The sequence below is a fragment of the Mustelus asterias genome, chromosome 7 (genome assembly GCF_964213995.1).
Source record: "Mustelus asterias chromosome 7, sMusAst1.hap1.1, whole genome shotgun sequence".
In the NCBI taxonomy this organism is placed as follows: domain Eukaryota; kingdom Metazoa; phylum Chordata; class Chondrichthyes; order Carcharhiniformes; family Triakidae; genus Mustelus; species Mustelus asterias.
The window spans coordinates 130,812,501-130,825,873 of NC_135807.1; the positions used below are offsets into that span (position 1 = coordinate 130,812,501).

Below are 13,373 nucleotides of genomic sequence, written 5' to 3' on the forward strand. Positions count from 1 at the left end.
AGGTAGCAGTTGTGGGGTGCTGCACTTGGCCTTAGTAATCTGGGACTGGGAAGGGTTCAGAGTGTGGATTTTAGTGTTCGCAGAGTAAGGCTTGAACAGCCTACCTGATTTTACTGGACTTGCGCCTAAAATGATGACTTGAGGGACATCGGGGGCAGGTTTTTATTTTTGGGTCAGGACCTGGAAATTATCCTGACACCTAGAGTCCTGACCCAGATAGGATCAGCGTGACATGTATGCTGCGATTTCTGAATGAAAGATCAATTGAGGATGGCAGGCAAGTTCAGAAGCTACACGGTTAGTTGGAGACACTCGAGCACTGTAGGAGCTGCAACCCCGAATGCAGGTATGGGAGAGAGAGGTGCCCTCAACAGAATAGGCTAATTGAAGCAAATGGTTATGGGCCAACTCTTTGTTACAGCAACAAAACAAAGTCCCTCGTGTATGCTTCTTGTGCCCTATATTTTTATCGGTTATCAAGTTAAGGACGGCACGGTGGCACAGTGGTTAGCACTGCTACCTCACAGCGCCAGGGACCCGGGTTTAATTCCCGGCTTGGGTGACTGTGTGGAGCTTGCATGTTCGCCCCATGTTTGCGTGGGTTTCCTCTGGGTGCTCCGGTTTCCTCTCTCAGACGAAAGATGTGCGGGTCAGGTTGATTGGCCATGTTAAATTGACCCTGGGATTAGCAGGGTAAAAATGTGGAGTTGCGGGAATAGGGCCTGGGTGGGATTGTGGTCGGTGCAGATTCGATGGGCCGAATGACCTCCTTGTGCAGTGTAGGGATTCTATGATCAGTAAAGATTACCTCTAGATCATCAAAATCATGTTTTCCAGAATTGCTCTTAATTAGTGTTATTCCTAGCACGCACTTGATCCATCCTTATTTATACTGCATATTCAAGGTTCAAATAATGTCTCTCTAAGTTCCAATATTGTCTCTCCATTCCATGCAACATTTGAAAAGGACCATGGGAACTTTAAAAAAACAACCCTGGCTTTGAATCAAGGTTTGAATCTATGTACCCATCAAGCAAAGAGCTACTTCAACCTGACTGTTTTGTTCAATGGCTGTAAACACAGCACCTTCACAGTAACTTCATTGCCGTGTTAATGTAAGCCTACTTGTGATACTAATAAATGAACTTTAACTTTAAACTTGTACCCTATAAAGTGCAATTGCACCACTGCATAAAGCAGGCTTCTGCACACACATGCCATTTAGAAATGAAAGAATAAGTTTACTAATTCTGATATTCCTGACCTGTAATGGTATGTTGCCTCCCTAGTGCCAGGGTCAAGGACGTCACTGAATGACTGCAGGGCATTCTTATGGGGGAGCATGAGCAGCCAGAGGTGTGGCCCACATTGCTACCATCACACAGGTAGAAAGAAGGATGAGATCCTGAAAGCAGATTTTGAAGAGCTGGGAACAATATTAGAACTAGAATCCCTACAGTGCAGGAGGGACATTCAACCCATCAAACCTGCACCGAAAACAATCCCACCCAGGCCCTATCCCCATAACCCCATGTATTTATCCTCCTAGTCCCCCTGATACTAAAGGGCAATTTAACACAGCCAGTCCACTTCACTTGCACGTCTTTTAGACTGTGGGAGGAAACCCTCGCACCCAGAGGAAACCCTCGCAAACACAGGGAGAATGTGCAAACTCCACACAGACAGTGATGTTTTTAAGTTTCCTTTGTACTTTGATTTTTGTTCAGGCTGTTCCCCCTCCTTTTGGGGAGCTGCCCCTTTTGCTTTATCCTGACTTAATCTGAGTTTGTTTCTTTGGTTTGACCTAAAAAGAGGTCACGCAGACAGTGACCCAAGCGGGGAATCAAACCCAGGTCCCTGTCACTGTGAGGCAGCAGTGCTAACCACTGTGCCACTGGACTTCAAAGGCAGTAATCTCAGGGTTACTCAGTTGCTAGTGAGTACAAAAATAGGAAAATAGAGCAAATGAGCATGTGGCTGGAGAGATGTTGCAGGAGGGAGGGCTTTAGATTTCTGATGCATTGGGACCGGTTCTGGGGCAGGTGGGACTTGTACGAGGACAAGTCACCTCTTAGCAGGACTGTGGCTTCCTCGCAGAGAGATTTCCCAGTGCTGTTGGGGAAGGTGTTCAACTATTTTACAGGAGGATGGGGAGCTGAGGAAATCTGACTGGGAGAAAAACAAAGCTGGCAAAGGAAGAAAAGTAATAATCAAAAATTGGAAGACAGCGGAAACAAAAGTCATTATCAAATAGTATCAAGATATGGAAATAAGTAGTTTTTGGCACTGCAAAACTTCGAGTATCAACAGAAACAGAAAGTGGGGCGGCACGGTAGCACAGTGGTTAGCACTGCTGCTTCACAGCTCCAGGGACCTGGGTTTGATTCCCGGCTTGGGTCACTGTCTGTGTGGAGTTTGCACATCCTCCTCGTGTCTGCGTGGGTTTCCTCCCACAGTCCAAAGATGTGCGGGTTAGGTTGATTGGTCATGCTAAAAATTGCCCTTAGTGTCCTGAGATGCATAGGTTAGAGGGATTAGTGGGTGGATATGGGGGTAGGGTCTGGGTGGGATTGTGGTCAGTGCAGACTCGATGGGCCGAATGGCCTCTTTCTGTACTGTAGGGTTTCTATGATTTCTATGAAACATAGAATCCCTACAGTGCGGAAGGAGGCCATTTGGCCCATCGAGCCTGCACCATCTTAGCCAGACTCAAACCTTGCCCTATCCCCATAACACTGCACATTTAGCAAAGCTAATCCACTGAACCTACACATCTTTGGACAGTAAGGGGCAATTTAGCATCGCCAATCCACCGAATGCTGAGAAAAAAAGACATGCTATCAAAGTTTTTTGTCCTGCTCACATCAGGATAGCTCACAAGAAATGAGCAAACTGTAATGGGGGAACAACAATTTATACTGCACGAGAAGAGAGTACTGATTGGTTGGCATGCTCTCTGATTGGTCAAGACATTGCCCTGGAGAATGAGCCAGGGAATGACAGTTCCCTCAGCTTTTTTTCATTGAAAAGATAGGCAAAGGTGGACATCTTCCTTCTGCTTGTAAAGGACAGGGCCCTGTGTGTGAATATATGTGGCTTCCAGCACACATAAGTGAGCCACACTGCGAACCCAAATGACAATCTTAAATGGGTTTTCATGTCATTCTGAGCCCGATCGTGATTGTTGGTATTTGAAGGCAAACCCCAGAAGTGTTTATGGTGATTTGCAAATGATGTGGAGATGCACAACCTCAAACAGACCATTGTCCGCAGCAAACTACCCAGCCTTCAGGAGAACAGTGACCACGACACCCCACAACCCTGCCACAGCAACCTCTGCAAGACGTGCCAGATCATCGACACGGATGCCATCATCTCACGTGAGAACACCATCCACCGGGTACACGGTACACACACTTGCAACTCGGCCAACGTTGTCTACCTTATATGCTGCAGGAAGGGATGTCCCGAGGCATGGTACATTGGGGAGACCATGTAGACGCTACAACAACGGATGAATGAACACCGCTCGACAATCACCAGGCAAGAGTGTTCTCTTCCTGTTGGGGAACACTTCAGTGGTCACGGGCATTCGGCCTCTGATCTTCGGGTAAGCATTCTCCAAGGCAGCCTTCATGACACACGACAACGCAGAGTCACTGAGCAGAGACTGATAGCTAAGTTCTGCACACATGAGGACGGCCTCAACCGGGATCTTGGATTCATGTCACACTATCTGTAACCCCCATGACTTGCCTGGGCTTGCAAAATCTCACGAACTGTCCTGGCTGGAGACAATACACATCTCTTTAACCTGTGCTTAACCCTCTCTCCACTCACATTGTCTGTACCTTTAAGACTTGATTACCTGTAAAGACTCGCATTCCAACCATTATTTTGTAAATTGAGTTTGTGTCTTTATATGCCCTGTTTGTGAACAGAACTCCCACTTACCTGATGAAGGAGCAGTGCTCCGAAAGCTAGTGGCTTGTGCTACCAAATAAACCTGTGGGACTTTAACCTGGTGTTGTGAGACTTCTTACTGGATTTGCAAATGGACAGGAACATAGACAGATAACTGCCTGTCAAATGTTGTCCCACTGTTCCCGATGGTGGAGGAGTCCTGAACTAGAGGTCAATGTTTGAGATTAAGGGGCAAACATTTTAGAACTGAAGTGAGGAGAAATTTCTTCACCCAGAGAGTGGTGAATGTGTGGAATTCACTACCACAGAAAGTAGTTGAGGCCAAAACGTTTTCTGATTTCAGGAAGAAATTAGATATAGCTCTTGAGTTTGATGATCAGCCATGATCATAATGAATGGCAGAGCAGGCTTGAAGGGCCGAATGGCCTACTCCTGCTTCTAGTTTCTATGTTTGGCTTGTACCATTGTTACTGGTTTTTACTTAACACTTTCGGTCCTATAAGCAGCATTACCATGCTTTGAGCTCTCTGTGGAAGGGAGGGACATGAACACACACTTGGTTAACTGGTTTAGTCCCTAACGAAAGCATCCTTTTGTGATACCGAAGTGCTTTTACACAATTGACGCCTGAATCAGAATAACTTTAGCCAGTGGGGAAGAATTAGGGAACTCAATGACTTGGACAAGTTGAATCAGTCAGGGAAAGAACACTATATCGATTTTACTTGTAGACATTTGAAGCTTAGATTTGTCAATTACCAAGATTATTATAATTTACTAATGAGTACAATTTTACTAATTTTCGAGAAGACAAAAATGTGCAAAGGAAATTTTAGAAGAAATAATTCTTTTTAATGCTGCTATGATTTTACTGCAGGGATGCTCACCGCAGACATCCCTGGGCTGGACATTGGTGTCTGGATGGCTGAAAACAGCCCCATCCAATGTTTTCTCAACTCTCAGGTGGCCAATGTTCCAGGGGAGGACACAGAAAACACTTTAAAGGCATTCTGAAACAAATGTCTGAACTGATTCCCCTTTCAGGTTTATCACAAAGCATACATTTCTATTGCATTGTCTACAACCTTATTGTGGATCCTGTAAGGTGAGTCCCTGAACAGACTCTCAAAAGTTAAGAAAAGGGGCAGCACGGTGGCACAGTAGTTAGCACTGCTGCCTCACACGGCCAGGGACCCAGGTTCAATTCCCACCTCGGGTCACTGCCTGTGTGGAGTTTGCACGCTCTCCCCGTGTCTGCGTGGGTTTCCTCTGGGTGGTCTGGTTTCCTCCCACATTTCAAAGATGTGCGGGTTAGGTTGATTGGCCATGGTAAATTGACCCTAGTGTCAGGGGATTAGCAGGATAAATCTGTGGGGTTACGGGGCTGGGGCCTGGGTGGGATTGCTGTCGATGCAGGCTCAATGGGCTGAATGACCTCCTTCACGTTAGGGATTCTATGATTATTCCTCGATACAGTTTAGATCCATTTCCCACATTTTAATGGTCTGATTCTGAGCAAAATGAACAGTATTTCCACAACTCACATTTATATAGCACCTTCAATGTAGAAAGAAAATCCCTAGACTGTTCATTGTGCCAGAAGCAGGGTTCATTTTACACAAGAAAAATGAGTGCAACACTTCGAATCAACAATTGAAACTCAAATCTAATCAATTAAAGTTCAAAACAATGGGATATAGTTTTACCCTTCAGCCTCATCCCCTCCCACTCTTCAATAGCTTATTCTAGCTGTTTCAACGCTTGTTCCTTAAATATCACAATGTCTGATTAATCAACTGTCAAGTTTCAGCCTCCAATTGTTCACTTGAATGTAACCATACGGTCAAAACTGTGTCACCATGGCTTGGCAACTTAAGATGGGGAAATGACAGGGGTTAGTAAAGTAAAAGTAAAGTTTATTTCTTAGTCACAAGTAAGGCTTATATTAACACTGCAATGAAGTTACTGTGACATTCCCCTAGTCGCCACAGTCCGGCGCCTGTTCGGGTCAATGCACTTAACCAGCATGTCTTTCAGAATGTGGGAGGAAACTGGAGCACCCGGAGGAAATCCATGCAGACATGGGGAGAACGTGCAAACTCCACACAGACAGTGACCCAAGCCGGGAATTGAACCCAGGTCCCTAGCGCTGTGAAATTGGGAGGTCTTCTTATGAGCACCCCAACTAAAATTATCATGCCAGTAGATAAACCAAATTTTGATTTGAAGAGCCAGACACATTTGCCAATGCCGAAACCTAGTTGGAAATACCATTATTGCAGTGTAATCAATGTTCTGCTTTATATAATAAACCCACAGCAGTGGAGCACAGAAAATGATCTTATCTTGCAGATAACCTTAGCGAGGAGCAATGGCCTATGGACGTTTTGTGCGTTCTGTGGAGGAATTGTTCTCATTAACGAATTGTAGAATCCCTACAATGCAGAAGGAGGCCATTCGGCCCATCAATTCTGCACCGACAACAATCCCACCCAGGCCCTATCCCCATATCCCCACATATTTACTCTGCTAATCCCCCTGGCAGTAATGGGTAATTTACCATAGCCAATCAACCTAACCCACACATCTTCCGGACCATGGGAGGAAACTGTAGGAAACCCACGCAGGCATGGCGAGAATGTGCAAACTCCACACAGACAGTCACCCAAAGCACTCGGGTCCCTGGCACTGTGAGGCCAGCCATATGGACAGCTGAAAGAAACAGAGTGCATCACATTGGGATCAAGTACCACGTTAGAGCAAGTCCCTGCTCAAAATCTCCCAAAATTGCTGTCAGCTGCCATCAACAAAGCAACAAACAGTGAGCATTCTTGGTTCACCACTGATGTTGTAAGCTACCGCAGCTTGTTCCGAAAGGATCTGCTGTTCTCTACCTTCTAAACTGATTGTTAAACGTTTTGTGGAAGAATTGTGAAAAAATGGACAGCACGGTGGCACAGTGGTTAGTGCTGCTGCCTCACAGCACCAGGGACCCAGGTTCAATTCCCGACTTGGGTCACCGTCTGTGCGGAGTCTGCACGTTCTCCCCATGTCTGTGCGGGTTTCCTCCGCGTGCTCCGGTTTCCTCCCACAATCTGAAAGACGTGCTGGTTAGTTGCATTGGCCATGCTAAATTCTCCCTCAGTGTACCCGAACAGGCGCCGGAGTGTGGCAACTAGGGGATTTTCACATTAACGTCATTGCAGTGTTAATGTAAGCCTACTTGTGACACTAATAAATTAATTTTCTCTCAACTTAAGTTAATTGAGTGAAGGAAGAAAAGTATGTTATAAGCTCTTTTCGTTTGTTTTAGACTTTTAAAAAATATTATTATAGGTTGAATTATCATGGAGATGCCTGTAGGGCTGATATGCAGATCCACCCCCACCCTATCTCTGTCCTCTTGGGTGTCACTATCCTTGCTCGCTGAGGGCGCTAGGACCCAGCGGCACCAGTGCCGGACCAGAGGAGCATGCGCAGTAGGAGGGCCGGCCTGGTGTCCATTGAAGGAGCGGAAATGGGAAAGGGTGAGTGTGAGAAATAGAGAGAGAGAGTGAGAGTGAAATAGAGAGACACAGGCAGAGAGAGTGATAGAGAGAGATAGTGAAATAGAGAGAGTGAGAAATAGAGAGAGACAGAAATAGAGTGAGAGAGAGAGAAATAGAGTGATAGAGAGACAGAGACAGAGTGAGAAACAGATAGAAATAGAGTGATAGAGAGAGATAGAGTGAGATAGAGATAGAGTGATAGAGAGAGAAATAGAGAGATATAGTGAAATAGAGAGACAGAGAGAGAGAGTGAGAAATAGAGAGAGACAGAAATAGAGTGAGAGAGAGAGAGAAATAGAGTGAGAGAGAAATAGAGTGATAGAGAGACAGTGAGAAACAGATAGAAATAGAGTGATAGAGAGAGATAGAGTGAGATAGAGATAGAGTGATAGAGAGAGAAATAGAGAGATATAGTGAAATAGAGAGACAGAGAGAGAGAGTGAGAAATAGAGAGAGACAGAAATAGAGTGAGAGAGAGAGAGAAATAGAGTGAGAGAGAAGTAGAGTGATAGAGAGACAGTGAGAAACAGATAGAAATAGAGTGATAGAGAGAGATAGAGTGAGATAGAGATAGAGTGCTAGAGAGAGAAATAGAGAGACAGAGATAGAGAATAAGAGAGAGAGAGATAAAAATAGAGATAGGGAGAGAAATAGAGAGTGTGAGAGACAGAGAAATAGAGTGATAGAGAGAGACAGAAATAGTGATAGAGAAATAGAGAGTGAGAGAAACAGATAGAAATAGAGTGGTAGAGAGAGAAAAATAGAGACAGAAATAGAGAGAATGAGAGAGGGAAATAGAGAGTGAGAGAAACAGTGATAGAGAGCGAAACAGAGAGAGAGGGGGAATGATAGGGAGAAGTAGAGAGAGGGAGAAATAGAGGAGAAGTAGAGTGTGTGAGAGAGAGATAGAGAGAAAACAAGAAACTGAGAAAAATGGATATAGAAAAATAAGAGAGAGAGAGAAAGAAATAGGGAGGGTGAAAAATAGAGAGTCAGATGGAGAAACAGATAGAGAAGAAATAGAGTGAAAAAGATATAGAGAGAAACAAAGAGAGATAGGGAGGGGGAGGGCTGAGTGCAAGAGAGAGGTAGATAAATAGAAATAGAAAGAGAGTGAGTGGGCAATAGATACATTTAGAGAGAGAGAAATAGAAAGGGAAAAGGATGACTGTGAGTGAAAGAAATAGAGATGGAGAGAAGGGAAAGGGTGAGAGAGATGAAGGGCATGCGTGTAAGAGAGAGGGGGGGGGGGGGAAAGAAGAATGTATGTGACCAATAGTGGAAATGGTGAGTGTGAGGAGGAGGGGGGAAAGAGGTGGGGGAGGGGAGGGAGAGAAAGTGGGAGGGGAGGAGAGGGAGAGAAAGTGGGAGGGGAGGGAGAGAAAGTGGGAGGGGAGGGAGAGAAAGTGGGAGGGGTGAGAGAGGAAAAGGGAGGAAGGAGGAAAAGGTATCAAGAAGAGATAGAAGGATAGACAGAAGGGAGAGGGAGGAAGGAGGGGGAGGAAGAAATTGGTGGAGGAGTAATGAGAAGGTGCAAGGCAGATGGATGAAGAGTGAGCAGGATCTTGGAGTGGGAGTTTGGGGGAGAGGATGGAGAAACGTAGGTGGATGGGGGTGGGGACGGAGGAGGGGGCTGGAGGAAACTGGTGGCTGCATTTTCGTTCTGGGGTCCCAATCACTCCACCGGAATGAAATGTGGGTTATGGACCCACAAATTCCAGCAGCAGAACCCAGAGGGTGAAGTGAATGGCCACCTGCAGGAGCCCCATCCAATTGATCAGGGCAGAAAGTCTCCTGAATTTAGAGAGAGAGTAAGATGTCCTCTGGCACTGACAAATTGGTACGCCCATGGACTGTCAGAGGTGAGAGTAGCTGCAATATGTATGGAGGCATAAAGGAGCCTCAATCCCTGGTCACTGATCAAATAAATAAGAGAGCAGGAGGATTAGAACCCTCACTGAACAGAGGGAAAGCCCTCCACCCAGCGCTAACTGGCACTGTCAACGTTTGCAGCCGATTTTCACAGTGGAGGCTCCGTGACTCTGATTTTTCTCTCGTTTTTGGTCTCCGTACCTCCAGTCCCAGTGCCACGGGCCATTGGAAATTCATCCCCGGGTGTTGGGAGTGTGGATCCTCGGATGTGTTGGTGAACAGTCGGAGACTGGGGGGGGGGGACATTCTCTGTTGAGCGGGGCAGAGGAGGGAAGGGGTTGGGCCTCAGGGTAGAGTGGAAGTGAAGGACAGGGAGGGGAAACAGAGAGAGAAACTTTATTTTGCCAGAAGGAAATAACTTCTGATTGCTTTCAAATTCACTTAAAAATATTATATCCTTGTTTAATCATTAACTAACTTGCACTCCTGTCTGAGGTCAGTTGGCTTTCATCTGAGCCAGGGAGGCACTGCAGTTACACCTCATGGCCTTGAAGTGACGACAGCTGCATTTGAAAAGCAGAACAATAGAACAATTACAACATTAACTTAATAAAACATCTATGGGGTTATGAGAGTGATTATCAACAACATTTAAAGCTGAGTTTTCATACTTCTGTGACAGCAGATTACATCCACTATTTTTGTTTATATTCATAGAATCCCTACAGTGCAGAAGAAGGCCATTCAGCCCATCGAGTCTGCACCGACCACAATCCCACCCGGACCCTATCCACGTAACCCCACATATTAACCCCGCTAATTCCTCTAACCTACGCATCCCGGGACACTAAGGGGCAATTGAGCAGGGCCAATGCACCTAACCCGCATATCTTTGGAGTGTGGGAGGAAACCGGAGCACCTGGAGGAAACCCACACAGACACAGGGAGAACGTGCAAACTCCACACAGTGACCCGAGCCAGGAATCTAACCCGGGTTCCTGGCGCTGTGAGGCAGCAGTGCTTGCCACCATGCCACCCAATGAATGAATGAAGGAGAATATTTTCCCCTCTGGAAACAAAGCAGTTTTTTCACTAAAATCATTCCAAAGAAGGAAAATACACTCACAATAACAACTTGCATTTATATTTTTTATTTATTTATTGGGTGTGGGTGTTGTTGGCTCAGCCAGCCCTTCCCTAATTGCGGTGAGCTGCTGCCTTGAACCATTGCAGTCCGTGTCGTGTAGATACACCAGTGATTTTTTGATTTGAATTGATTTATTATTGTCACATGTATTAGCATACAGTGAAAAGTATTGTTTCTTGCGTGCTATACAGACAAAGCATACTGTTCATAGAGAAGGAAAGGAGAGGGTGCAGAACGTAATGTTACTGTCATAGGGTGCAGAGAAAGATCAGCTTAATGCGAGGTAGGTCCATTCAAAAGTCTGATGGCAGCAGGGAAGAAGCTGTTCTTGAGTCGGTTGGTACCTGACCTCAGACTTTTGTATCTTTTTCCCGATGGGAGAAGGTGGAAGAGAGTATGTCCGGGGTGCATGGGGTCCTTAATTATGCTGGCCACTAGTTTCCCTATTCACAGAATGTGGGTGTTGCTGGCAAAGCCTGAATTTGTTGCCCATCTCTGATTGCCCTTGAACTAACTAAGGGCAATTAAGAGCAAACCCACATGGAGACTACACCAGCTAAGGATGGTGGATTTCCTTCTCTAAGCGGCATGAGTGAGCCAGATGGGTTTTAAAGTCTTATCGATGATAGTTTCATGGTCACCATTGCTGAGACCGGCTTTATATTAAATTCCAGATTCATTAATTGAATTCAAATTCAACTGCCATAGTGGGATTTGAACCCATGTCTCCAGAGCATCAGCCTGCGCCTCTAGACTGCTGGTCCAGTGATATTACCACCACACCACCATCTCCCTCTACTGTCGTAAAATGTCCCAAGACACTTAACAGGAGCATTATCAAACCAAATTTGATAGCGAGCCGCATGAGATATCAGTCAAGGGGGTGATTCTTAGGAACAACTTCAAGGAGAAAGAGGTAACAAGTTGGAGATTAGCAATGCTAAACTCACTTGCCTCAATTAGTTTGCCTTGACACCCTGCTTTTTAGGCTTGGTGGCACAGTGTTTAGCACTGCTGCCTCACAGTGCCAGGAACCAGGTTTGATTCCCGGCTTGGATCACTGTCTGTATGGAGTTTGCGCGTTCTCCCCGTGTCTGCGTGGGTTTCCTTTGGGTGCTCCAGTTTCACCCCACAATCTGCAAGATGTGCTGATTAGGTGCATTGGCCATGCTAAATTCCCCCTCCGTGTACCCGAACAGGCGACAAGAGTGTGACAACTAGGGGATTTTCACAGTAACGTCATTGCAGTGTTAATGTCAGCCTACTTGTGACACTAATAAATAAACTTTAAACTCCTGAATAGCATTTGTGCAACACTTTGTCTGGTCCTCCTCATTCCTTTTACAGAGTGCTCTTAACTAAGAAAGGAAGCATCAGAGATTACAGTTATCGGTTCATTTAAATCAATGGCCACAGTTTTGACTGTGAGAAGAATTAGTCATTAAATTGAAACCTAGTTCCCTGTGTAAACTTACAATCGATCTGTTTGTATGTCTGTTTTGTTTGCCTTAAAGCAGATTTAAAAAAAAAATATTTTCATGGGATGTGGGTGTCACTAGATAGGCCAACATTCGTTGTCCATCCTTTGGGAAAATATGTACAAAGAGCACTGAAGTGATAAATATTTTCATTATAAAACTACAAAAGCAGAACGTTGTGTTGGAAATGAGTAAACCTATGGACGTACAAGATTTGTTTTGAGGGTTGCTATATTTCTCTCGCTTTGTATCTCCCTCTCCCCCTGACAATTCCTTCACTGGAGTACAATTTAATTGAGTGCCGGTGGACTTAGCCCTACCGCCACCCCAATTGAGATCGATTTAGCCACTGGGGAGTGAATCTGCAGCTTCCCTGGTTTCTCCACCCCAGAATTGTCACCTTTTGAGTTGGCATAGGCAAGGCAAGGCATGGCTGTCAAGTACCGAACCAAGGGGTAGCAGTGTCATAGAATCATAGAAACCCTACAGTGCAGAAGGAGGCCATTCGGCCCATCGAGTCTGCACCGATCACAATCCCACCCAGGCCCGACCCCCACATATTTACCCGCTAATCCCTCTAACCTACGCATCACAGGACTCTAAGGGGCAATTTTTAACCTGGCCAATCAACCTAACCCGCACATCTTTGGACTGTGGGAGGAAACCGGAGCACCCGGAGGAAACCCACGCAGACACGAGGAGAATGTGCAAACTCCACACAGACAGTGACCCGAGCCGGGAATCGAACCCAAGACCCTGGAGCTGTGAAGCAGCAGTGCTAACCACTGTGCTACCGTGCTGCCCCAGTGGTGCTTTGATTTCTGATATTGGCCCCTTGCTGAGGGTGGTAGCTCACCAGATGTGTGAGGGAAATAAAATGACTCCTTGTAAATCCACGCGCCCCTTACACACAATCTCAGCCATCTCACCAAATGCTGCCCATCAGTGTCGGCTGGGAAGTTGCAATGCTTTAATCGTGTGCATCAGTGTAAGATAAGGACAAGTCATTGTTCACAGCAGGAAGGGTGGGAAGGTGCTGCCCGCAGTATCAGGACTTAATGATTTCCTACCACGATCTTATCTTGCAGTCTTTATATTTTTATGGCAAACATTGATTTTTAAGACAGGGTAGGAGGTGGTGGCAAATTAACTTCGCAAATAATTTCTCTGGCTCAGATGCGGAAATAGGGCTTCGGCCACAGACTGAAGTGAACTGACTCGTCTTGTAACTTGGTCTAACTTTTGTTGTATGTGCCACACACACTTTGCAATCAATTTTTAACAAGTTTCTATTTAGCTTTACCCTTTTTCCCCTCGAGGTGGGATAGATTAAAATGGCGGGGGGGGGGGGTAGTTTTTAAAAATAAATCTCCGTGCAGTTCAAACGTTAAACTTTTTTTTGTA

The 13,373-nt window shown here is 45.6% G+C and overlaps 1 protein-coding gene across 4 annotated transcripts in view; it reads left to right on the forward strand.

Annotated features, from left to right (window-relative positions):
• Positions 1-7,405: 7,405 nt before the first annotated feature.
• Positions 7,406-13,373, forward strand: part of slc66a2 (solute carrier family 66 member 2) — a 49,143-nt gene continuing 43,175 nt past the window's right edge. For 2 of the 4 annotated variants that reach the window (XM_078216838.1, XM_078216839.1), the window contains exon 1: positions 7,417-7,451. The gene's annotated coding sequence lies outside the window, so the exon portion shown is untranslated. Of the gene's footprint in view, positions 7,452-13,373 lie in introns of all 4 variants that reach the window. The other 2 variants (XM_078216837.1, XM_078216840.1) reach the window with 2 other exon arrangements.